We start from the raw sequence: 26951 nt of genomic DNA, 5'->3' as shown, positions 1-26951 counted from the left end.
TGCTCTTGGATCCTTCCCTTGGATCACCTGGTGTTCTCTTCACACCCTAGGGTCTCTAGGACTTCCTTTGCTTGAGGAATCTCCTGACCTTGCCCAATCCACCCACCAATGAGTTTCAATGTTGCTCCTAAGGTCTCACCTACTCATGAGACTCAAAACCCTTTACTATGGCTAATAAGGGCTTATCTTGTCCTACTACTTCCTAGGTCCTAGCAAGGTTAGGACAAGTCTTAAACCATGTTTTACATTGATCCATGTGCCCCCAATAAGTTGCAACCTTCATCACTCCTACCGATTCCACCATTTTTCTCATTTCCTACAAAATAGGGCTACAAGGAAGAGCCCCTATCAGGCCTCCAATCCGGACTTTTAGGGCTCTCTCTTGCAAATGATGCACAAAATACCCAAACTCCCAAAATGGACTACCACACATTTGGTAAGGGCTCAAGGATTTCTCTATTTTTGGGCCTCCAAATGGCCATACAGTACCTTGGGCGAATTTTGGGGTTTTTAACGGTTTTGTGAGGGTTTTTATGGTCTACCTAGGTCACAGTGTATGTTTTGTGTTTTAGCCACCTTTTATGGATTTTTGGAGGCTCCTCCTTCAAACTAGTGGTGCTTCACACACTCCTCTACACCTCCTCCAAAGGGTGCACTCTCCTCTGGCCAACCTTGCTCTCTCGGACCTCTGCACCAACAACCATTCCTAACCAGGCACTGTCCACTCTTGCCTAGGAGTAGCTAAATGGCTAGCTTCCCTGCATCTTCAAAGGCCCTACTTGCATTGCATTATAGTACAAGGTCTTCACTTCCATTCCCCATGGTTTCATGGTGGTTCTATTAGGTCCCGGAGACAACTGAGACAGGGGGTGAATTAGTTGTCTAATAAATTCAAACCAAAAACTAATTAACCAACTTAATGCTTAATACCGGTAAACTAGTTAAGTATGTTGGTAGATAGTGTTAATAGTAAATTACTATACCAGTAAAGTTTAACGCATGAAACATAAACATAAAGTCATCCACAAAACATAACACCAATATTTGTACGTGGAAACCCTGTAAGGGGAAAAACCATGGTGGGAAACCTTACCCATAATCAGATGATACTACTGCAGATAGTAAGTGTACATAAATGGGGTTTGCACATGCAGAAAGGCCAACAGCCTAGAGCTCACTGCTCAATCACAAAATGGGAGTCACAATGACTATAGTTGGATGGTTAAATCCAATAAGAATGTACTGCATAAAATAGCATCTTCATATGTTGGATTCAATACTGGTGTAATGCTGATATGCTTATACAAAAACCTAGCTTCACCTTCAAATGATGTCTTCATGTATACCTCTTCTTGATCTTGCATATATCTTCACTTAAATATTTTTCGCATTCCACACTTGATCTTATAAATAAGATCTTACATTTATACCATACCCTAAGACCAATTTTAGTAGGTTGGCTCTACAAGATATTACAATAAAATCATTTTACAAACAATATAATATGTGATGCAATAACCGATTAAACATGTTGACTTAATGCATTTACATCAACAATAAATCATCTCCATAGTGTGCCATGCTGATCTGGAAAAGATAAACCTGCCGGTGTAACCCTAAATAACCTAGACCTATTTGTCGGTAAAAGCAAATATGCAAATATGAATATACCAATGATTAATTCTTCAAAACAAAGTGTCCACACGATGTCTTCAACATTACCAAGTTTCTTCCATATCATTCCATATATCGGTGAACATTATATCCCGCCGGTGAACCATATACTAGTAACTCTGCAATAGTTACTTGCTTGTCTGTGAATGTTGTTGGATCTCAAAGTGCTAGTTTTTAGTAGGTGTTGACATCAATGACAAAACCATACCAAAATACCAACAATCTCCCCATTTGGCATTGATGGCAACACAAGATGGAAAAACCATCAAAGTGCCAAAACAAAAATGCCAAATGCCAAATACCAAAAACCAACAATCTCCATTTCTGCCCCTGGGAGCAACAGGTGTTTATCCAAAGATTTATTTTCAATACCAAACTCTCCTCAAAAGATAATGTGTTTTTCCATAGATATCTCTCCCCCTTTGACATCAAATGCCAAAGCTACAAAAATTAAATACAAAATACCAACTACTCCCCCTGAGAAGTAGCTTCCTCATCAAAGACCAGAATAAAGATTTGTCTTTTTAATTTTGCCGGTTGATGACAATCATCAACTATCTAAGTCTCTACCGGTGGTGGTATGACTCCAAGCTGATCTCTGAGATATTCAAAAGTTTCCTTAGGCAAAGGTTTTATGAAAATATCTGCAAGTTGTTCTTTAGTATTCACATAAACTAGTTTTATCTCCTTTTCTTCAAATTTTTCCCTTAGAAAATTCAGTTTGATAGAAACATGTTTAGTTTTAGAATGTAATACCGGATTCTTAGATATATCAATTGCTATAGTGTTATCACAATATATAGTAATGGGTTCCTTGCATTTTACCTTTATGTCTTTCAACATTTGCTTAAGCCATAATAAATGTGTACAGTTAGTTGTTGCTGCAACATATTCTGATTCTGATGTTGATAAAGATGTACAACTTTGTTTCTTACTCAACCAAGAAACTAATCTCTTTCCAAGAAATAATTCTCCTCTGGTGGTTCTCTTTCTATCATCCACATCTCTTTCCCAATTTGCATCTGTGTATGCACATAGGTCAAAATTTTCATATTTAGGATACCATAATCCAAGATTTGTTGTCCCTTGTAAGTACCGGAAAATCCTTTTCACTGCCGATTCATGATTTTCCCTAGGATTACTTTGAAATATAGAAACAATACATACTGCATTCATAATATCAGGCTTGGTTTGTGTCAAATACAGTAAACCTCCTATCATAGATTTGTATCCAGTTGGATTAACAGGTGTAGATTCATCCCTTTGAGATAATTTGTCATTTGTAGTCATAGGTGTGCTTACCGGTTTAGAGTTCTCCATCCCAAATTTCTTTAGCAATTCTTTCAAGTACTTGGATTGACTCAAAAATTTACCTTTATCAATCTATGAAATCTGTAAACCTAAAAAGAATTTTATTTCTCCAATCATAGACATTTCAAATTCTTGCTGCATTTTAATAGAAAATTCCTTACATAATCCATCTTCTCCTCCAAAGATTATATCATCAACAAATAATTCAATAATCAAGATGTCATCATTAGTTATTTTGTAATATAAATTTCTATTTGCATTTCCTTTAGTAAAATCAATCTTTAAAAGATACTTATCCAACCTTGCATGCCAAGCTCTTGGGGCTTGTTTCAATCCATACAGAGCTTTTCTTAACCTACAAACCATATCATTGTCATCTGTCAAGGAAAATCCATCAGGTTGTTCAATATATACTTCCTCTTCAAGATCTCCATTCAAAAATGCACATTTAATATCCATTTGATAAACTTTGTAGTCCTTGTGAGCTGCAAAAGCCAAGAATAATCTAACTGCCTCAATTCTAGCTACCGGTGCAAAGGTTTCATTGTAATCAACTCCTTCTTTCTGAGAATATCCCTTACACACTAGTCTTGCTTTATTTCTGACAACCTTACCATCTTCATTAAGTTTGTTTCTAAATACCAATTTGGTTCCAATTACATTTTTATCTTTAGGCCGGGGAACTAATGTCCAAGTATTATTTTTCTCAATTTGTCCTAATTCTTCTTCCATAGCTTTAATCCAAAATTTATCTTCACATGCCTCATTGATAAATGATGGTTCAATTTGAGAAATAAGACATACCTCTTCATTTGCCAATCTTCCTCTTGTCATAACTCCTTTAAATTTGTTTCCAATTATCTTATCTTCAGAATGATTCAATCTTATATACCGGGGTGTCTTAGTTTTCTATTGTTCTTCAATTACTGTGGAATCTTCTGATGATACCAGAGTAACTGGATCTTCATTCTATACCGATGGATTTAGTATAGATTCATTTGTCACACTTTTTGTTACCGGTTCAGAGTCTATATACCTTGAAGTTCCTCTGAATTGTTCATTAATCTTTACATTTGTACTCTCAACAATTTTCTGCAATCTCTTATTAAAACATCTATATGCCTTGCTCTTAGATGAATAACCAAGAAATATTCCTTCATCACTTCTAGGATCAAATTTGCCAATATACTCATCTCTTCTAATATAACATTTACTTCCAAAAATTCTGAAATACTTAAGAGTAGGAGTATTACAAAACCATAGTTCATGAGGGGTCTTACCGGTTTCACCTTTGATGTGAACTTTGTTGAATGTATAGACAGTAGTGCTAACTGCCTCTCTCCAATACACATGTGGTATATTTGCTTCTAATAACATACTTCTTGTTGCATCCAAGATAGTTCTATTTTTCCTTTCAACAACTCCATTCTGCTGTGGTGTCTGAGGTGCTGATAACTATCTTCTGATTCCATTCACTTCACAAAATGTATTAAAGTTCTTAGATGTGAATTCTCCTCCTTGATCTGATCTTAAACATTTGATTTTCTTACCAGTTTCATTTTCAACCATTGCTTTGAATAGTTTGAACTTTCCAAGTGCTTCTGATTTTTCTCTGAGAAAAGTAACCCAACACATTCTAGAATAATCATCAATAATTAGAATAAAATATCTATCACCTTGTAAGCTTTTTTTTCTAGCTGGACCACATAAATCAGTGTGAATTAAACCAAGAGCATTATTGGATTTTTCTGGAATACTTTTGAAACTAGCTCTAACTTGTTTTCCAAATTGACATTCCTTACAAATTGTATTCTGAGGTTTCACAATTTTTGGTAGATCTCTAACTACCTTAGAAGTACTGATTTTTACCATGCAATCAAAGTGTACATGACATAGTCTCTTATGCCATAACCAACTTTCATCTATATGTGCAATCAAGCATGCCTTTTCACTGTTATTCAAATGAAAGATATTGCCTCTAGTCTAATTACCGGTTGCAATTTCCAAACCAGTTCTATTCATGATTTTGCATTTTCCATTTTTAAATTGTAACTGAAATCCCTTCTCAACTAATTGACCAACACTTAAAAGATTATGCTTTAATCCTTCAACATAGTAGACATTGTCAGTGTTATGCTTACCATCAAGAGATATTGAACCCTTACCTTTGATTGAACAGGCTTTGTCATCTCCAAATCTTACTAATCCTCCATTGTATTCTTGAAAGTTCAAGAATTTGCCTTTGTCTCCTATCATATGATGTGATCATCCTAAGTCGATGATCCATTCATCCTTTGCTTCAACTTTAGCTGCTAGGGCTTGTTCTACCAGTTGAGCAGTAGGTGCCAGTTGATCTTTTGTTATAGCAACAAAAACCCATCCATTGTCTGCTAGATCCTCATCAGAATCATCAGTCACACCTTCATCAGCAATGTAACAAGATTTGTCTTTGTTCATCTTAAATTTGTATCTCTAATATTCAGGATTAGGCTTGTATGTTCTTCTAGCTTCTTCTCTTAGTCTAGCATGTCTATCAGAGCATCTTGAAGCCATATGACCAATCTTATTGCAGTTAAAACATTTAAAGGGTGCTTTACCTTCATACTTACTTCCAATTGGACCTTTTGGCATTTTCCTTGCAAATATTGCTTCAAGTTATTCAAGCTCTTCATTCTCCTTTTCGGATTCTTCAAGTTCTCTTGCATAAAAGGCTCTCCAGTCTGATTTGTCAAATCATGGAGTAGATGATGTTGATGCTTTAAAGGCCAAATCAGTTTTTATAGTAGCAACAGGACCAAATTCCTCAATTTCAAAGGCTGAAAGTTTTCCAATCAATGTATCCCTAGTTACTGATGTATTAGGCATTGTTCTCAACTCATTTATAGTAGTAACCTTCATTTTATATGCTAGTGGTAAACCTCTTAAGATTTTTGAAACAATTTCATCCTCACTCAGAGTTCCTCCACAACATTTAATACCCAAAACAATTTCATTTACTCTTTCCATAAAAGCATAAATCCTTTCATCTTCTTCCATTTTCAGATATTCATTCCTGACTCGGAAGCTTTCAATTTTTGCAATCTTAGCTATGGAATCTCCTTCATTTAGTGTTTCCAAATGATCCCAAATAGCTTTAGCAGTAGACCTATCTGATAATCCCATGATTTGTTGATCTGATAATGCGCTCAAAAGTGCTTCTCTTGCTTTGCAATCATTCTCTTCATCTTTAGCTAAGGTAGTTGGAGCAGTCTGACCAACTATAGAAGCAATATAACCATTCTTTGTAACTTCCCAGATGTCTTTACCAATGCAATTTAGATGTGTCTCCATTCTGATCTTCCATATCCCATAGTTGGTTCCATCAAGTTTAGGACTGTCCTTCCTGAAGTAATTTGTAGACATTGGATCTCCTCAAGTTGTTAAACTTCTGCAAAAGAGGACTAAGCTCTGATACCAATTGTTAGGCCCCAGAGACAACTGAGAGGGGGGGGCGGTGAATCAGTTGTCTAATAAATTCTAACCAAAAACTAATTAACCAACTTAATGCTTAATACCGACAAACCAATTAAGTATGTCGGTAGATAGTGTTAACTGTAAATTGCTATACTAGTAAAGTTTAATGCATGAAACATAAACATAAAGTCATCCACAACACATAACACCAATATTTGTACGTGGAAACCTTGTAAGGTGAAAAATCACAGTGGGAAACCTTACCCATAATCAGATGATACTACTGTAGATAGTAAGTGTACATAAATAGGGTCTGCACATGCAAAAAGGCCAATAGCCTAGAGCTCACTGCTCAAACACAAAATGGGACTCACACTTACTATAGTTGGATGGTTAAATCCAATAGGAGTGTGCTACACAAAATAGCATCTTCATATGCTAGATTCAGTACCGATGTACTGCTGATATGCTTATACAAAAACCTAGCTTCACCTTCAAATGATGTCTTCATGTATACCTCTTCTTGATCTCGCATATACCTTCACTTGAAACTTTTTCGCATTCCACACTTGATCTTATAAATAAGATCTTACATTTATACCATACCCTAAGACCAATTTTAGTAGGTCGGCTCTACAAGATATTACAATAAATTCATTTTACAAATAATATAATAACTGATGCAATAACTGATTAAACATGTCGGCTTAATGCATTTACATCAATAATAAATCATCTCCATAGCATGCCATGCTGACCTAGAAAAGATAAACCTGCCGGTGCAACCCTAGATAACCTGGACCTATTTGCCAGTAAAAGAAAATATGCAAATATGAATATACCAATGATTAATTCTTCAAAAAAAAGTGTCCACATGATGTCTTTGACATTACCAAGTGTCTTCCATATCATTCCATATACTGGTGAACATTATATTCCGTCGGTGAACCATATACTAGTAACTATGCAATAGTTACTTGCTTGCCAGTGAATGTTGCTGGATCTCAAAGTGCTAGTTTTTAGTAGGTGTTAACATCAATGACAAAACCATACCAAAATACCAATAGGTTCCATGATGGAGAATGGAATGCTAACCCATTAGTACAAAACAGTCCCAAAACTAGGCAATGACAGTGTATTTTACAAACTATTTACAAAAGGACTTAAACCTGCACCACACACACTATCTAATTGGCCAAAAATGAAAGATCAAACACTACACAAAGCTTTCCACATAGTTTATTCTTTAGATCAAACCATTAACTTGCTCGGTTGCTTCATTCAAACTGACTGGTAACCAACCAAACAGTCACAATCAAGCTTTTCTTACTTGGGTCGTACAACAATGATTAACCCACCCCATATTTTAGGGTTTGAAACATCTTATACTACCCATACCTCGGTCAATGTGCCAAAATTAAGGCTCTCCATGCTCAATAAGGGTCTTTGACCTTTTGGGTGGAAAAGTTGCTTGACAACTTTTTAAAGTTGTCATGCATCTTTTGAGCAACTTTGCCACTGTTGCTTTTCATGACTCCTAGCCCTATTTTGGGCTATCCTAAGGACAACAACATGCCAATAAGGCCTAACACACATCCAAGGCACACTCAACCTCTCCTACACAAGAAATCACAATAAAAACACTAAGGACCTAAAACTAGGACTTGGTCAAGAACAAATGAGCTCATGGCTCTTATTACATATACAATGGCTTCAAAAGAAGCATAACAACAACAAAACAAAGAAGGAGGAAGAGCTTGGAAGGGTGCCCCTACACCATACTCCCCCTCTGCACACAACTAATAAATAGAAGAAGAGATGAGAGTCGGGTCTATGCCAAGTGTCTTGAACCTGCTCTCTTCAACCCAAGTAGCTTCAAACTCAGGCTGATTTGCCCACTTCACCAAGTGTTCCATGTAGACCTAGTGTCTGGTGGACTTCTTTACTTTGGATTCCAAGATCTCCTCTTCTATAGGCTTCTTCACCTAGGGTAAGACATTAACATCTAGGTCCTGCAGCACCTTGGCTTGGTTCTCCTTTTGCCCTGCTATTTCACCCTTGTACATGATCAAGTCAGCTACATTAAAGACCAATGAAATGGCTAAGTCTAAAGGAAGTTCAACCTTATAGGCATTCTCACCATATTTTTCCAGAATTCTACAAGGTCCTACCCTCTTCATTTGCAGTTTGGTAGGCTTACCACTTTGCATCCTAGCTTTGCTCAAATGGACCATCACATAGTCACCCACCTTGAACTAAACCTCTCTCCTTTTCTCATCCATTTTGGCCTTCAGTTTTTGAGTGGATTCAAGGATGGCTTTCTTGACTTTCTCTTGAACTTCCTTGATAGTTTGAGTGAAGTCCTCTGCTTGCCCACTCTTCATCTCCATGGAACTAAGTTCCCTAAGTTCACACACTCCTTTTGGATGTCTACCATAGACAACCTCAAAAGGACTTCTTCTAGTGGTCCTATTTACACTGTCATTATATGCATACTCTGCTTGAGGAATGATTAGGTCCCATGTCTGCCCATATTCCTTAGTTAAACACCTCAACAAGTTGCCTAACACCCTATTGATGACTTCAATTTGACCATCAGTTTGTGGATGGTAAGCTGAGCTAAATGAGAGGTTAGTTCCAAGTCTCCTCCATAATTTTTGCCAAAAATGGCCCATGAACTTGTTGTCCCTATCTGAAACAATGCTTAAAGGGAGTCCATGAATCCTAACAATCTCCTTAAAGAAGAGATGTACAACATAGCTAGCATCATGTGTAGTCTTACATGGAATGAAATGGCTCATCTTGGAAAATCTATCTACTACCACATAGATGTTGTCCATACCTATTTTGTCTTGGAAAGTCCTACTACAAAGTCCATGCTTATACATTCCCAAGGTCTATTTGGGACCGACAATGGTTGATACAAACCGGCATTGCTTGATCCACCTTTGGCTCTTTGGCAAACACCACACTGCTCTACATACCTCTTCACATCTCTTGGCAACTTTGGCCAATAGTAGTACCTCTGTACTAAATCTAAGGTTTTATTAATCCCAAAGTGTCCACTCAAACTGCCATTATGTTTCTCTTGGATGAGGTTCTCCCTCATAGATCCTCTAGGTACACACAACTGGTTACCCTTGAACAAGAGACCATTTTGGAGAGTGTAGTCTACATACTCACCATGGAAATGGTTCTCAAACTCTTTACAAACCTTGTAAGCTGATGAGAAGTCTTCATCTTCTTCATAGAGGTCTTTGAAACCCTTTATGCCTATGCTTTGCAACTATAGTTCTTGAACTGTCAACAACTTCCTACTTAATGCATCCACCACCTTGTTAAGTTGTCCCTTCTTATGCTTGATGGTGAAGGTCAAGGATTGGAGATATTCCATCCATTTCAGATGCCTATTACTTAGCTTCTCTTGAGTGTTGATGTAACTCAATGCCTGATTGTTTGTGAACACTACAAATTCCTTTGGGAGTAGATAATGTCTCCACCTCTGTACTAAGTCCAAGGTTTTGTTGACTCCAAAGTGTCCACTTAAACTGCCATTGTGTTTCTCTTAGATGAGGTTTTCCCTCATGGATCCTCTTGGTACACACAACTGATTAGCTTTGAACAAGAGACCATTTTGGAGAGTGTAATCTACATACTCACCATGGAAATGGTTCTCAAACTTCTTGCAAACCTTGTAAGCTGATGAGAAGTCTTCATCTCCTTCATAGAGGTCCTTGAAACCTTCTATTCCTATGTTCTACAACTGTAACTCTTGAACTGTCAACAACTTCCTGCTTAATGCATCTGCCACCTTGTTGAGTTGCCCCTTCTTATGCTTGATGGTGAAGGTGAAGGATTGGAGGTATTCCATCCATTTTAGATGTCTATTGCTAAGCTTCTCTTGAGTGTTAATGTAACTTAATGCCTGGTTGTATGTGAACACCACAAATTCCTTTGGAAGTAGGTAATGCCTCCATTTCTTTAGAGACTGCACTAATGTATACAACTCTAGGTCATAGGCTGAGTACTTCTTCTTTTCTTCATTGAGCTTCTCACTGAAAAATGCCACAGGTCTTCCCTCTTGACTCAATACACCCCCTACTACAATTCCACTTGCATCACACTCCAATGTGAATAGCTTATAAAAAGTAGGTAGGAGAAGGATAGGTTTTGTGGCTACTTCTTGCTTCAATAATTGAATGCTTTGTCAGCCTGCTCAATCCATTTAAACTTAGTCTTAAGGCCTTCTTTAATGGTGTCAAGGACTAGTGCACATATGCCACTAAAGATCCTCACAAACTTCCTATAGAATTGAGCTAATCGATGGAAACTCCTAACTTTAGTCCCTGTTCTAGGTGCAGGCCAATTCAAGATTGCCTCCACTTTGCTTGGATCCATCTTCAAGGTTCCTTTAGACACCACAAATCCTAAGTAGACCAGCTCTTGCTTCAAGAAGTCACACTTCTCTAGGTTGATGGATAATTTCTCCTCATGCAACCTCTCTAAGACTAACCTCAAATGCTCAAGGTGCTCCTCTTTTGTTCTACTATAGATGAGAATGTCATCTAGGTACACCACCACAAACCTGCCTGTGAAGTCTTTCAACACCTCATTCATCAATCTCATGAAGGTGCTTGGGGCATTGGTGAGTCCAAATGGGATCACAAGCCATTCATACAATCCCTCTATGGTCTTGAAAGCAGTCTTCCACTGATCTCCCTCCTTGATTCTAATCTGGTGATAACCACTTTTAAGGTCCAACTTGGTAAAATACATAGCACCTCCTAAACAATCCATCAAATCCTCTATTCTAGGAATAGGAAACCTATACCTTATGGTGATCCTATTTATTTCCCTTAAGTTAGTGCAAAGTCTCCACTTGCCTCCCTTCTTTGATGCTAGCACTACTGGGACTGCACATGGACTGATGCTCTTCTTAATCAGTCCTTGTTCCAATAACTCCTGCACTTGCCTTGTTACCTCCTTGTTTTGATCAAGTGTTAGCTTATATGTAGCTTTGTTAGGTAGGGATTCTTTGGGAACAAAGTCTATTTGATGTCTTCTAGACCTTCTTGGTGGGAGTGTTGCAGGTGCTCCATCACTCACTATGTCCTTATACTCTTGCAACTTTTGCTTCACCTCCTTGGGTACCTCTGCCTGCAACTTGTCTTCCTCCTCTTTTGGATTCACAAAGATGGCACACTTCACTATCTCCTCCTCATGTAGCAAGTGTAATAACTCTTTACGAGTAGCCAATAAGACACTAGGTGTTCTTGAAGTTCCCTCTTCATTCTCTGTCAAAGACTGGATCTTGAAGGTCTTGCTGTCCTTCTTGAAGGAAATGGAGTTCTCCTCTCCATCATAGATCACCTTCCTATCAAATTGTCAGGGTCTACCTAGCAATAGGTGATAGGAATCCATGGGTAACACATCACAAAGGATCTTATCCTTGTATCCTCCAATAGAAAACTCTACCCAAGTCTGTTCATTGACAAGCACACTTTGCTCATGATTCAACCATGTCACCTTATATGGGTTAGTGTGGGGTATCCTTGTGAGTTTCAACTTCTCGGTTGCCTCCTCTGATATTATGTTATCAGTTGACCCTGAATCAACTATCACCTTGCAAACTTTACCAAGGATCTTGCATCTCACCCTAAACAATGCTCTCCTATGCTTAGGTTCATTCTTGACTAGTTGTCTTATCAAGACCCTATTGAACATCAGGTTTTCTCCAATCTCTGATTCAATATGGTCCACCTCAAGTGTCTTGCTGCTTGAAGAGTCTTCATGTGCATAAGCAACCCTCTTTCCACTGTTTGATGATGTAGGCTTGTCTGAGCATCTATAGGCCGGGTGTCCCAATTGACCACAGTTGTAACATTTCATAGTTGCAAAGTAGGAGTTACCTTTGTTGGCACCTCTACCCCTACTTGGACCACCTTGTGCACCTCTTCCTCTAGAATGGCCACCTCTAAGATTGGTTTGACTGCCATGTTCAGTCAACTTGGCTTCTCCTTGGTTCCTTTGCTCATTTGACTTGCTTTGGTAACCACCTCGGTGATTCATTTGCTCTCTACCTCTGCCTCTACCCCTGTTATTGGATTCTCCTTTCCTTTTGTTCCTCTCTTCTACCTTGAAAGCAAGCTAATGACATTTTTGAATAGTTGTAGGAGTCCATAGGCTTATCTCCTCTTGAATGTTCCACTTTAGGTCGCTTAGATACCTAGCCAACTTAATAGATTTATCTTCTTGGACTTTGGATCTAAGACAAAGTTTTTGAAATTCTTCAGTGTAGGAGGTCACATAGAGGTCTTTTTGCTTCAAACCCTGTCTCTTCTTATGAAGTTGAACTTCATAATCCTTTGGTAAGTAGTTCTCCTTGATCTTACTCACCATGGCCTTCCAATTGGCAATAGGTAGTTTCCCCATGCTAACTCTCTCTTCTTAAAGGTACTTCCACCATGTCAAAGCTGCTCCCCTTAATCTTGATTTGGCAACCTTAACCTTTTGAGGCTTTTTCACTCCCTCACACTCAAAGTGGTTTTCCATGCCCTCAATCCATTCCATGACAGTGTCAATGTCCATCCTTCCACTGAAATGTGGCAATCCTTCAAAAGCTTTGGTGTTCAAAGCCTTAATAGCCTTTACAAAAGGTTCTTCATTAAACAAGCGATCTGGTTCATGTATAATGTCATCTATGTCAATTGTTTTCTTGCCTTTACCTTTGGTGTCTTCACCCCAAGGTTCTTGTGTCCTCTGATCTGCCACTTCTTGCAACTTATCCCTTATCTCGATCATAGCTTCTTCAAGGAGTCTATTCTTCTCCTTCTGTTCTTCTACCTCCCTAGCTAGCTCTGCATTAGTGACCATTGTGTTTTCCCCTACTAATTCACTAGAATACAGAGACATACATGGTCCACCAAACCTTTTACTTGCTCTGATACCAATCTGATGGGATAGGGGTTTGGGATAGACTATCCTAGTCTATTCTCTTGGATCCTTCCCTTGGATCACCTGGTGTTCTCTTCACACCCTAAGGTCTCTAGGACTTCCCTTGCTTGAGGAATCCCCTGACCTTTCCCAATCCACCCACCAATAAGTTGCAATGTTGCTCCTAAGGTCTCACCTACTCATGAGACTCAAAACCCCTTACTATGGTTAATAAGGGCTTGGCTTGTCCTACTGCTTCCTAGGTCCTAGCAAGGTTAGGATATGTCTTAAACCATGTTTTACATCCATCCATGTTCCCCCAAGAAGTTGCAACCTTCATCCCTCCTACCGATTCCACCAATTTTCCATGTATAAACACTTGTGTTATGGTGGATGTTTTACTTGTGGATGCTTTAATATCATTATGGATTGCATGTATAGTATTAAGTAAATCAGTTATCTATCTTTATCAATATGTGTTTAAAGTGGTATTGTTTTTCCTATCATTGATCCACCCCCCCTCTCAGTTCTTCATAAGTCTATTAATTGATATCAGAGCCTAACTTCCTTAAGGCTTAATCACTTGGAAGGAAACCCTAAAGCCACCATAAGGGATATGAGTTATTTAGAGATGGCTAGAGTGCTTTATGCAACCAAGGAAGAGCTTGAAACCCTAAGGGTTAGATTTAAAGCTTCACAAGTTAAAAGGAGAGAGCTGACTGAGAAACTATTGGAGATATCTGATAATAGTTCTTCAGATGAGGCTAAAATTGATGCAATGGCTAAAGGAGTTGAAAAACTGAATGGTGAAAAGATAAATATGGGGAGAGAGTTAGAAGCCCTAACAATCCACATGAGCCAAGACCTTTAAGTAAGAAGGACAAATGAAGACCTAATCAAAGAGAGAGATCATGAGATTGATAAGGTCAAATAGGAGAATGCAACCTTGAATGAACATTGGCATGAGGAGAAGGAAGAGAAAGAAGCACTATAGCTAGATATTGAAATGGCTACATCTCTGAGAGAGACTCTGACAAAACACAATGAAGATATTACTAGAGAGATCACTGAGGCTAATGTGAATCTTGAAAAAGTTCAATAATATTTCTTCTATGCTGGATGAGCATATCCAATCTCAGAGGATGAAAGGTGACACATCTAGACTAGGTTTCAATACATTTGAGAAAGGATAATCTTCCGGTACCAAGAGCAACATGCACAAAGGTAAAACTTCTCCTAAGGCTAACAAGCCTACATATAAGAAAGCTTTTAAACCTATTTTCTTTATCTATCACAAACCTGGACATACTGCTAATGTGTGTAGAAGTAGACCTAATGAGAATACATGCTATAATACTAATTATAGGTATGTGTCTAGAAGATTTGAAGGCCATTGTTTTACATGCAACATATATGGACATAGATTAGTTGAATGCAGATATGGAGAAAACAATCTAGCACCTCACATGAATCCAAGACCTAATGGTGACTAGAGAAGAACCTATGATAACCGAGGAAACATGAACTAGCAGAAACCCTATGTCAACCAGTTTAGTCCATATGAAATGAAAAAGGTAACAAATGTGATTTTCACCATTTGTAATAATTATGGTCGTGTGGCTATGAACTATAGAAGGAGAATTGGAAGAGATAATGCAAGACCTTGGAGATCATCTGGGATGGCTTTCTATCATTGTCACAAACTGGGACACATGGAAAAGTTATGTAGAACAATGAAGAATAAACTGATTAACCACTCTAAAGATCGGAAAGGTAAGTAGAAGGTTGATGTTGAGGAAACTAGAGAAGAAATTAACCAAATCTGAAAAAAGAAGAGCAAGGACAAGCCTGTAGAAGAATATACCCCTTTACCTAGTGTGGAGAATCCTACACTGGTGAACTAAGCCTTTCAAATAGGCCTAAGGGGAGCATAATGGTAAATCTACTTTTGGACCCCTTGAAGAATGTGTGGTAAGAGAGTTTTGCATGTTGATTTGTTTTGTGGAATTCATGATATCATTGTCTATCAGTTTTCAAAAGATTACCAACCGGTTATATACCTATCGATATAAGTGAGTTTTGTTAAGCGGTATATTAGGGTTTGTTACCCTATCGGTTGAGTAATTAATGCAATGGGTAAGTTTATAAAAGTGAGTTTTACCAGGTTAGTTTTACCCTAATTGAATTTGAAGGAGAGTTTTTGACCACCTGCAGAGTGAAAAATAGAATCACTAGCTGATTGTGAATGGATTTGTGTTGTAGATCGAAAGATTGAATCAAATTTGAAGATTAGAGAAGGAGAAATGGGTGTACATTTGAGATATCAACTAGAAACCTTGCCAGCATGAAGGGATTAAGGTATTCTTTTGTTAATCTCTCTCAAATTGAGCTTATCCAAAATGGCATCATCATCTAAGCAAGCAGAGAGACTTATGATTATTGCTGAACTTATGGAGTCTATGGAATCAGACAAAATAGTATCATATACTGCATTGTCTCAAGTTCCTGATGGTGTTATGATCAAAGGTGATTTATCCAGTTATATTGACTTTAAAATTGAGGATTTAGGATCACTATCAATTTATTCTCAACTCAAATCTTTGTGTGATAAAAGCGAGAAAATCAAACCCAAGTTCATTAGGGTTTATGAAAAAAGTTTTCATAATGCGACATATTTTCTTGAATATTTTGAAGAAGAGAATGTTAGGATAATTATTAGTCGTGTGTATGGAGAGAATATGTATCTTGACAGGTTGCATACAATAACGAAGGAAGCAATTCATGCAATGCCTGGTTTTTGGCAAACCGGTGAAGTTCCAAAGCTAAAGAAAATTTCAAAAGAGATTGTGATTGCACTAACTCAAACCACCTTTCATGGTCGTGTATTTTCTCTCAACAAAATTAAAGACCTAGCAGTTAGAATTGCAACTATGGTCATTGGTTATAGGATATTTTATTCCAGCAAAATGAATAGTGTGCCATCTGCTGTTGTGAATACAGCTTACATGATGATTGTTGAGAATGAAGATTATGACTTATGTGAGGCAATAAGGAGCCAATAGATGTTGAACCTGCAATTAATTAAGAAAGACAATAGTCAAAAGTTCAAATATGGTCAACTATTGATTGGTCTATTCTTCTATTTCCAAAACTTCCTACTGGAAATTGGAGACATTTAATTGTCAAAAGACATGTCGGTAACAACTCAAATCAAGAACAACATTAAGGCTATAAAGAATACATTTCATGTTGATATGAACAAATATTTTAATGAGTTCCAAAAGAAGATGAGCATGCAGTTAAAGCTACCTAAAGATGTGGTGAAACACTTTGCAAAAGACATTTGTTTCACAGTTACCATAGACTTTTGTCTTATGGAGGTCGTAGAACCCAAGGAAGGTGAGATGGAAGAAATGAGTAATGAATGTTGGCAATTGACATTCAATTGGTTGGTTTCACTATGTTGTCATTGATGGAAACATGGTATTGTATTTCGGCTTCATGTTTTGGTTCAGTTGTGTACCGGCACGCACTTCATAGATACTACACCGGCACCGACAGGACAAAAGGATTTATTTAGTTGCCAATAATGCAAGCCAACATGGTTTAAAAAAAAAGATTATCAGTATTGAAGGCTGACATCTCTTGGATCCACAATTGGAAATTGATTTGGATACATATGCATTTGTGTTAACTGGCCGACATGTGATTTGATATTGTATATATCTTTGTAAGCCAACATAAGGCATGATAATTTATATAGGGTATATAGGTCAATTAGATAGATCATTTTGATAGGGATCATGATGTGAATATGTAATTGGAAGGAATATGTTAGAGAGATTATGTATGTGAGGATATTCATGTAAGGGTTATTCTGGTAAAGGGTTTAGGGTTTCAGACTGGAACAAATAGAGCTTAAACTAAAACTATATTCTGGCATAGAAGATGCTAGCTTAGCAGCTTAAAACTTATCTGGATTGTAGTATGGAATTTTATGTAATTAGTGAGGCTCCTTTTGTGATTGAGTAGTGTGCTCTAGGCTGTAAGCCTTCCAGCAAGTGCAGACCCCTCATATTTTGTAATATCTCTTCATATGTTTAGTGGATTGATATTGTGGGCCACAAATCCCACCGTGTTTTTTCCTCTTTGAGGTTTTCCACATATACATTTGTGTGTTATGGTTCTCATTCATTTGATTGGCTTAGTGGTTGCTTTACTTCTTTCAATTATGTATGTACCGATATACTGGTTGGTGTATATGTTATCACTGATTAAAAATGGGTTTTTCTTTTCCCACAATTGGCTATGTTTTTTTTTTTGAAATATTGAGTAAGGCGCATTTTCAATTGCTTCAGCTTTGTTTTAGGCCTCAAGGGTTTAGGGTTTTTTGATTTTAAATCACCTAATATCTGATAAAAAACCCTCTGGTTGCTATTCTTTCATTACTTTATCCACTTAAGTAATGGGTCATGGGATCGTAGGAAGTGTCCCCCTTTTGTTTTCTTTGCCTAGGCAGTCATGTGAATTAATTGCAAAAAATTTATGCCTTATGTGTATCCCTCCTAAAGTTGTCGGGCCCAGTAAGTAGTGTGCATCTTGTAGATCGATCTACGGTTTTCGCTATTTCACTAGGTGAAGTTGCGCATGGTTTAAAACCAGTGAAGTCGCAAAACTGACATGGCATGCCACCTAGGCGGTCTAGCTGGTTAAGAAGGTGAGTAAAATGGTGGCATGCGGCACTACCTACAACAATCAGCAAGTCGGGATTAAAAGTTAAAAGGTGGGTCTCGGAGGTGAGTCAGACCGCAGGAGGGGAGGTGACTTGGCAGATACAGGTGTCAAAGAATTAATTGGAGCCCAGTGCTCTCTCAGTGAATGAAAAAATGACATGCCAACTCTGAAGGGTGACTGAACACCAGGTGTTCAAAGTTGAGTCAGAGGGCCCACCCCTCCTGGAGTCTATTCAGATGGTTAAGCGCTGAGCAACTAAAAGGTGATCCGATGGCCCACGCTATTTTGCAAGGGTAAGATGCTCATGTTTTATACCCTGTGAAACAACAAAAGTAAATGACGACCGTCCATGTGTCATGATAGATGGTAACGTGTCCATGGACACGTAGTCTTAGAAGAAAGTCGTGGGCCCGCCAAGGTGGAACCGGCGGTATAAAAAAGGACACGCGGCCGACATTGAGTTCAATGTGAAATGTTTTTAAAGCCAGTGGTTGAGTGCCACATGGTAGCACGTAGTCAATACAGAAGCGGGAACTAGTGCGGAAGCAAGGCTGTTAGTGTAACGATCGATCAAGTCCCATTTGATCGGACGGTTTGCGCTATTTTGCAAGACAAAATGGTTCATGGTTTAAGACCCACGAAACGGCGAAATGATGTAGCATTCCAATTGGATGGTCTGGCTAGTCCTGAGGGCAAGTATGCTGATGGCATGTGGCAGAAAGTGCAATAGTCAGTGAAGTGGGTCCGATAGTTTCAAAGAAGGCAGGTCCGAGAGAAGAAAGATACCGCGAGATAAAGGCATTCTGACAAATACAGGTGGTGAAAATAGAGAGGAACTCGATATTTTTCTTGGCAAATCAAAGATTGACATATCAGCTTGAAGGATGACTAGATGCTGGGTTTTCAAAGTCGAGTCAGAGGGCCCACGTTTGCAGGGAAACGTTTAGAGTGTAAAGACCGATCAACTCTCATTTGATTGGACGGCCCACGTTATTTCACGAAGGTGAAGTGCTCGTGTGTTAACCCCCCGCGAAATGGCGAAAAGGTTTTTCGTTCTTAAAGGTAAAGTAAACATGAAGTGTAAAGGATGATCAAGTATGGTTTGATCTAACGGCTGGCACTATTTCGCACTTGTAAGATACCTCAAGGATATGCTCAGCGAAATGGCGAAAGTAAAGGAGATTCATTTTGATACCAGGCTAAAAGGTGACATCTACATGAGCATGTGTCTTCCATAGTGATTGAAGGTGCAAGGGTGGGACCAGTAGTTTTAAAAGGGGGTATAGTATGCGGCTGACTCAGATTTTAAACTTAGTAAGTTCCCTAGGGCCAATGGTTGGGTGCCAGGTGGTATCCGGCAACCAAAGGAGAAGTGGAGTAAGCAAGTCAGTGTAAGAGTATTCTTTTAAATGGCAATCAAGTATGATTTGATCTGACGGTTGGCACTGTTTTGCAGCCTAAAGTTGAATGCAATTTAAGCTATGCGAAATAGCGAAAACCCGTTAGCTGTTAGGTGAAGGCACGATTAGTGAAAAGGTTAACTGTCCAGGTAAAGGTTAAAGGCCGTGCAATTCAGGTCCCATCCAACACCTAGCGTAGTTTCACAAAGGTAAAAGTGCTCATTGAATAACACTTGCAAAATGGTGAAATGAAATAAGGCTCAATGAAAAGGATGGAAGTATTAAGCTAGTGTAAAGGTTGATCAACTCTCATTTGATTGGATGGCACATGTTACTTCATGAAGTAAAGTTGCCAAGAAATTAATTCCTGCAAAATAGCGAAAAGAAAAAATGCATGGGCATTGTGACCCGTTGGAGCAAAACCTTTGAATTCTTTCACGAATTCAATTCTAAAAGGACAGCCAAGCATGTGGAATCAATGTCGGAATTAAGAGCCCAACCGCCATATATGATATCATATCAATTGAATTGAGATATCATTCTGAAGAGAACTTGTAAAGAAACAGTTGCGGAGTAGACTTCTTCAATTACAGAGTTAATTCCTTCGAGTACAAGCAGGTTTCTCTATACTCTTGTTCAACCATCTTTCATTTAATTGTGTATGTTTTACTGAGATTTTAATTTGTCATAGAACAATTGAAAGAAATTGTTGAATCACTTGTTTAATTTTCTAAAAGCGATGGCACCTAAAAGACAGTTCTCAGGAAAATTCAATTATCACGAGAGGGAAATTTGTGATGATTTCCTTGAGAAATTGATGTTGTCAACTAATGTGGCTTCCAAAATGAAAGAATTGGTGCCAAGAGCTTCTCGCCTGAAAATAGGAGAGGGTTTATATGATAAGGGGAATTGGTTAAGAGACCCCCAAGTAGGGATGTCTGGGTTAGGATTATTCAAGGTTGGGTTCAGTATGAGAAATTCTCCAGCCCCTCAGAACAGTATATGGGAATTAGATGTTGGAAAGTTGGTGGTTCCAGGGGTTTTCTTTGATGCAGATCTTCTGACTCAGATTGCACATAGCTATGACCCAACTTCAAGATGTGTAAAGGATATCAACGGGAAGAACCTCATTGAAATTAACAATGAAGTATTCAGGAATGCCTTCGGGTTAAGTGAATACACTAATTTTCTAGAGCCTATTGGTTTTAAATCACTAGCTCAGGTGTATAATGTGCAAAGAAATCAATTAAGAAGTAGGCCTCTCAAAGAATTCTTTTTGAAGATAGGTGGATTAACTATTGTGGGACCTAATACCGAAGAGCCATTCTCTCTAAATTTGTTTACCCTTAGGGCTAAAGGATTATATTGGTCACTCTACCAAATCCTAGGGGAAGATGCTGAAGCAAGTATGCCCACACATTACATGTTGATGGTTGCTCAGATTTTGAATCCTTCTGTGGCAATAACTTTTGATTATGCTTCTTTTATAACTGATGAAAGTAGATAGGCCCTTTGGGTGGTAGTCCCTTCTTATGCATTTGTTTTTATTCAAGGGTGGTGACTATTTTGTAAGTGGATTGGACCTTGTCAAAGAGAAAGAAGGAGAAAAAACGCCAGTACAATTATGGAGTACTGTCCTGTCATGGGACAGAGAGGATGCAAGCTTCCTAAGGTTTGATAAATATTTTGCATCAAAAATCAGGACCCTTATCTATTTGGAAAACCCAAGAGTCCCTAACGTGCTTTTGGAATTCATTAGGCCACAAGAGTTTGCAGAGGACATAAAAATTGTCCATAATTGGGGTGATATCTACCTATACCCTGTTTCAACAGTTTTCAGAATATATGGTTTCACAGGTACACCATTTTTGTTACCTTATCAAGTCCCTCTTAAAGTAGGAATTGCAGAGATACTCAGGCAGATTGGTGTTGTGCAAGAGGCAGAGTTGAAAGGTAGAGGCAAAGGGACAATTTTCCCTACAATTACCATGGCACACCAATTTGTAATAACCAAAGGAGGTTGGAAATGTTTTGGAGATTTCCTCCAGCCATATCATTTATCAACTGCAGTCTCTTAGTGTGCTGACCCCGAAGATTTCTTCAATGGTATGTTTAGGAAGAGGGCTGTATGCAAGGCCAAACCTCACTAATTTCAGTTCCCTGAGGACCAAATCGGGAATGAATTTGATTTGGATGAACAAGAGCTGAGAAAGGAAAATTCGATAGCCTATAAGAAGGCCTTAGACTTGGTGCACCTACTTGACATAAGCTATGACCCTTTGTCTAGCTTTTACCCCTTTGCAGAGAAGATGAAGTTTTTGATTCTTAGTTTTGAGGAGGTGATGCAAACACTAAAAGAAAAGAGGGAGGTTGTAATCAAGAACAACCCTGAAAAAGCAAGATTGATTTTGAATAGGTCTGCATCTGCTAGGCCGATCCCTCGGGGTAATTATATGCTACATAAGAATTCTAATTATAGTGTACTTATGCCTGCTTCAGGCGAGCCCTCTGCCTCTAAAGGTAAAAGGAAGATACACGATGTCATTGACATCCCTGGTAGCCCAAAGAAACAAAGAGTGGGAAAAGAGATACAACCTAAAGAACCTGTTTATTCCCCATCACAATCACCTATCCATATAGGAGATGAATAGGCAGCAGCTGACCAACTATTGCAATTAGGTAGTCTAGGGGAAATTGCCTACACCTATGATGAAGTAGAGGAAGGAATGCCAGAAGAGCCCCTAGCTGCTGAAATGAATATCACCACTAGTGAATTCAAAGGTCAAGAATGGGACCCTGAGATCAAGCAAGCCAGTGAAGATTTCTTGGCTGATGACAAGTTCATCACATCATAAGCATTCATGCACCTTGTGTGGAAGAAGAGCATTGATATTTACAATGCAAGGTGCAAGAAAAGGAAGGGTGAGCAGCCTCATAAAGACCTAGCTATAGTTGAGGAAGAAATAATGCAAGAAATGGTTGAAGACTTTAAGACCATCACTCCTCAGCAAGGAAGAGACATGGTGGCGAAGGCTGGAGTACTTATTCTCCCCGAATGGGATATAGTAGATGCTCTAGTCCTAGAAGCAGTAAGAAAGGAGACTAAACCTATGGAGGGAGTCACTTTCAATAAAGACAATGCTGCATTAGTTATGTGGTCTCTGAGAAGAGATGAAAATAAGAAGAAAAAGGACACCTCAATGTCAAGTTACCTTGGGGGGATGGTGGTGAAGAGGGTGCAGACTACTGGAGAATCGGAAGCTGCTAGCACTGTATTAGAAACTGCTAAATTTAGTGTTGCAGTGGTAGAAAGGGAAGCTAAGGAAAAGGCAGATCTGCAGGCTAAATTGGAGACAGTTGTAAAGGCTTACAGTAATGCTCAAGAAGAGGTAAGGAATAGAGATAGCATCATTGCTAAATTGTAGAAGCAACTAGTAGGACAACATCATCATGGTGAATCCTCAACACTGATGATTTCCTCTTCTCCTGCCAGACCTCCACCTACCAGCCCTATCATTGAGTTCCCACCATCTCTAGCACCTTGTAGCTCTCAAATAATTGAGATTACTCCTCAAGAGTTAGAGAATCTAAAATAGGCACAAGCCATGTATGCAAAGAAATATGAGGATAGAGTGAAGGCCATTGCTACTAGTTTTGCAAATACCGTGAATGCCTCATTGCTATACAATAATGTACGTAAAATTTTGGATATATGGAATGAGCTTAGGGCAGACAAGGCCATATTGACACCTATTTTTGACAAATGGAGGCCTAGGCAGCAAGATTCGGAGTTTATGTGTGTATCTTGTGATGAAGCAAACGCTAATCCTATCATCAGATCTACTTCTGACATCACTAAAGATTTAGTACAATTAGTAGCAGTAGTGGATAATGTTGATAGGAAAGTTAATTTGTGCAAACAAGAATATGCTGATCAAGTTTTTGAGTTGCTCCCATGAGTTTTTGTTAGCTTGAATCAACTGAAGGACAAACAAATGTGGCTTAAGGAGATAGAAGCCAAATTGTTAGCAAGAATTAAATGAATTATTGATCTAGATGATGCTTCTTTCTTTGTTATAACAATATAGGAGATAGAGAAAATTAAGGCACATTATAGTTTTCTCAATTCAGAAGTCAACAAAATGAGAAACTCCTGGAAAAGGTTGACCAAAGCTAAGGCTAAAGTAATTAATTTCTCATGGCTGACCAATGATGTGTATAATGAGTGGACAACTAAGTATGCCACCCATGATCTGGAACAGTTGGAGAGCACCCCTGAAAAGGTAGAAGAAGTTACAACCGAATAGCTTGTTGAAGAAACTGCAGAGGCTGAAAAGAGCTTGTAACTGTATTTGTGAAAATCTTGTAACTTCTTTGTTTTGAAAGAAATGATTGTAACAAACTCTCTGCGAGAAGTCCGAAGCTTTGTGCATCCATGTTGCTACAAATGGATACCAGGACTAGAGGAAAATGGATCGCAAAAGGAATTGTAAGGAAACGCTAGAGAAATTTATCTGAGCTTTTCTAAGTCTAATGGGGAATATTCAAAAACTTCTTGTAATATTTTTTTGAATATAATATCAATATACAGTCCATCGGTTTTGAGTAAAGCTTTGTGTCGTCTTTGAGTGTGCTTACAATTTGTTTACTGTTTTCATTCTGAATAATCTAGGGTTATTTTGTTTGAATGGGGTAGCAAGGCTATTTTCAGTAGATGTGTTCGCTGGCTTTTCTCTTTAGGAGGGAAATTAAAGATGCAAGGATCACTCGTACCAGTAAATTCTTTGGGAGAAACTTTGAATCTTGATGATCATAGTTTAATTTGGGATGCATAAATTCTTATAAGTGTTAGGCATGTATGAGGATTAATTGAAACCAAGCCAATGGGATGCGCAAAGATATTTTGTTTGAGGAGTATTATCTGAGTTTTAGATGACTCTGTGACCTTGGATAAGGCACTGGTATTGATTGAAGTTGTTTATTGCATGTTTTGTTGATTGAAATACTGGATTTGAGTATAATTTTCATTCCTTTGTTTCAATTAGTTTCAAGGTGAATAGATCCACTGGTTTTCTGGACTGGTTTGCTGTGGATTTATCTTTTGAAAGTGTGAATTTGGTTCACAAAGGTATATCCGCCTGGACTCTGAATAAGTCCAAAGTGTAGAAGGTTGAATTAAACCTTGTCATATGTTGTCCTAAGAGTTTCCTTCCCCTTAACATCCCTCTTGCATAGAGTTTGATCATTTTATTATAAGGGTGTTGAAGTGAGTCGAATTTTGAAGACAACAAAAGTGGCGAATCTGCTGGGGAGAGTCACAATAAGGATATAAACGCAGATTTGTGTTGATGCTTATAAAGAAAATTGTTGTGTATTTGTGGATTTGACTGCTTGTTTTCATAATTCCCATTGTTTTGTGGGTGGCAACTCTATTACTTTTGAACCAGTCCTTGTGAGATACAAATATTTCTTAAAGGAAGACAAGCGAGATGCAAGGAGCAAAAAACACAAGATCATTCATGAAGAAACATCCCCATGAAACCTTGCAAGAAGGTCTACCAAAACAGTCACGGAGAGGCCAGAAAAGATATGTGTTGCATGAACCATCGAATGCTGCTTGGGTACAAAATAATAATAATACTGGTAAGATGCCTAATCGACCTGTTTATGTAAAGTCTAATTCATCTTCCAGAGATTCAGAACATGATATATTAGGTTTCCATTCAGGATTGTTTGGAAATATTGATGATGCCCCTATTTTAAATCAAGATTTATCTCATGTTAGTGTTTCTACAAGAGATAGAACCAGTTCAAATGCAATTAGATACTCCGTTCCTAGGAAAATTGATGGGAACATTAGTTTGATCGACATAGATCAAGTTTATGCATCAGACTTTGAAGAAAACTTTCCTGATGAGGATAAAGTGTCTCAAGAGATTCAAGACTTAAATAGAAGAGTCCATCACTTAATCTCCCTAAGAGCCCAAAAGGAAGCAAATAAGGAGAAGGAAGTCAAAGACAAATTAATGGAAAGGGATAGGCTCCCAAGACACATAGCTGATCTTGAAGTACTTGCTAAGGAGAAAGAAAAGAGTGATGAGGAAGGCCCTGTGATTAGAAAGATTCTAATTCCCAGAACTAAACAAGCTTGTAAATCAATAATTCAGCCAACTAGGGAAGTATTCAATGACTCCCAGCTTCCTAAAGCTAATATGGATAAAGGAAAACAGAAATGGGTAGAGGATGGAATAGAATCTAAAACTGCAGAAGAGATCACTCATAAGCTTCTGGCACATGAGAGAGAAATGGAAAAGATGAGGAAAGAAAAGGAAGATCTCCAAATGGAATTAGAAAAGGCTAAGTTAGAAGCAGCTAATCAAGAGGTAAAAAGAAAGATCAACTACTTAAAGGCTCCCCCCATTACATTTCCATCAGAAGATCTTAGCAAGCCTAATCCTCAACACATTTCCCTAGCTCAGGCCAATACTCAACCTGCAGTGCAAGCTAATATTGCCTCAGTAAGCCAAATCCCTATAAATAAACAGTACACTCAAATACCATAATCTCCAATCCCAAAATCTAAAATTACCATGGGAAATAATAATGCTATTACCCCTTTTCAAAGAAGACCAATCAATTTAGAACAATATAGACAATTGTTCTTTGATGGGATCCCAGGATATCCCAATCATGTTCCCACTGAGTTAAGAGACAGACTCCATAGATTTGCTAGGAACAATGCAATTAGTGCTGAGGAACATCTGAAATCTTTTGGGGATCTAATAATTGATTATGAGATAATAGATGAAGATGTTATTATGAAACTGTTTGTTCAATCCCTAGTTGATGATGCAAGAGATTGGTACAGAGGTCTCCCGGTTAATAGTATAGGGTCATGGGAAGATTTTAAAAATTGTTTTCAAGAGCAGTATGGTGACAAGACTAATGTGAGTTTCATGCTAAATGAATTCAACAATATCAAAAAATATGAAAATGAAATGGTCACTGATTTCAATGCCAGATTCCAGAAGGCCATGCACAGATTGTATCAAGTAATGAGGCTAGATGATAACATGTGTCTTAATACATATTACAATGCATTTGATTCTAAGATTGCCTATATCTTGAGAGATAAGAACCCACATAACTTGAGAGATGCTTTTAGAATTGCCATTAATGTAGAAAGTAATAGAAAAGCATCCGGGAAGTTAGGAAGAAGGACAAATGGTAGATTGTGGCAAGAAACAAAATAGCAACCCAATAAGGTTGCTAAGGAAGATGATAAGATAGAGAAATTGGTTACTACTATGAAGGATCTGACTGCCAAGGTTAACAAAAATGATAAACCTTATTATAACTGGCAAGATAGACCCCCTAGCTTGCATGATATGCCATATAATACCAATTGGAAAGATGGCAAGCCCCAAATTGAGAAGCCTAAAATTG

The sequence above is a fragment of the Cryptomeria japonica genome, chromosome 7 (assembly GCF_030272615.1).
Source record: "Cryptomeria japonica chromosome 7, Sugi_1.0, whole genome shotgun sequence".
NCBI classification, from domain to species: domain Eukaryota; kingdom Viridiplantae; phylum Streptophyta; class Pinopsida; order Cupressales; family Cupressaceae; genus Cryptomeria; species Cryptomeria japonica.
This window is presented reverse-complemented; position numbering follows the sequence as displayed.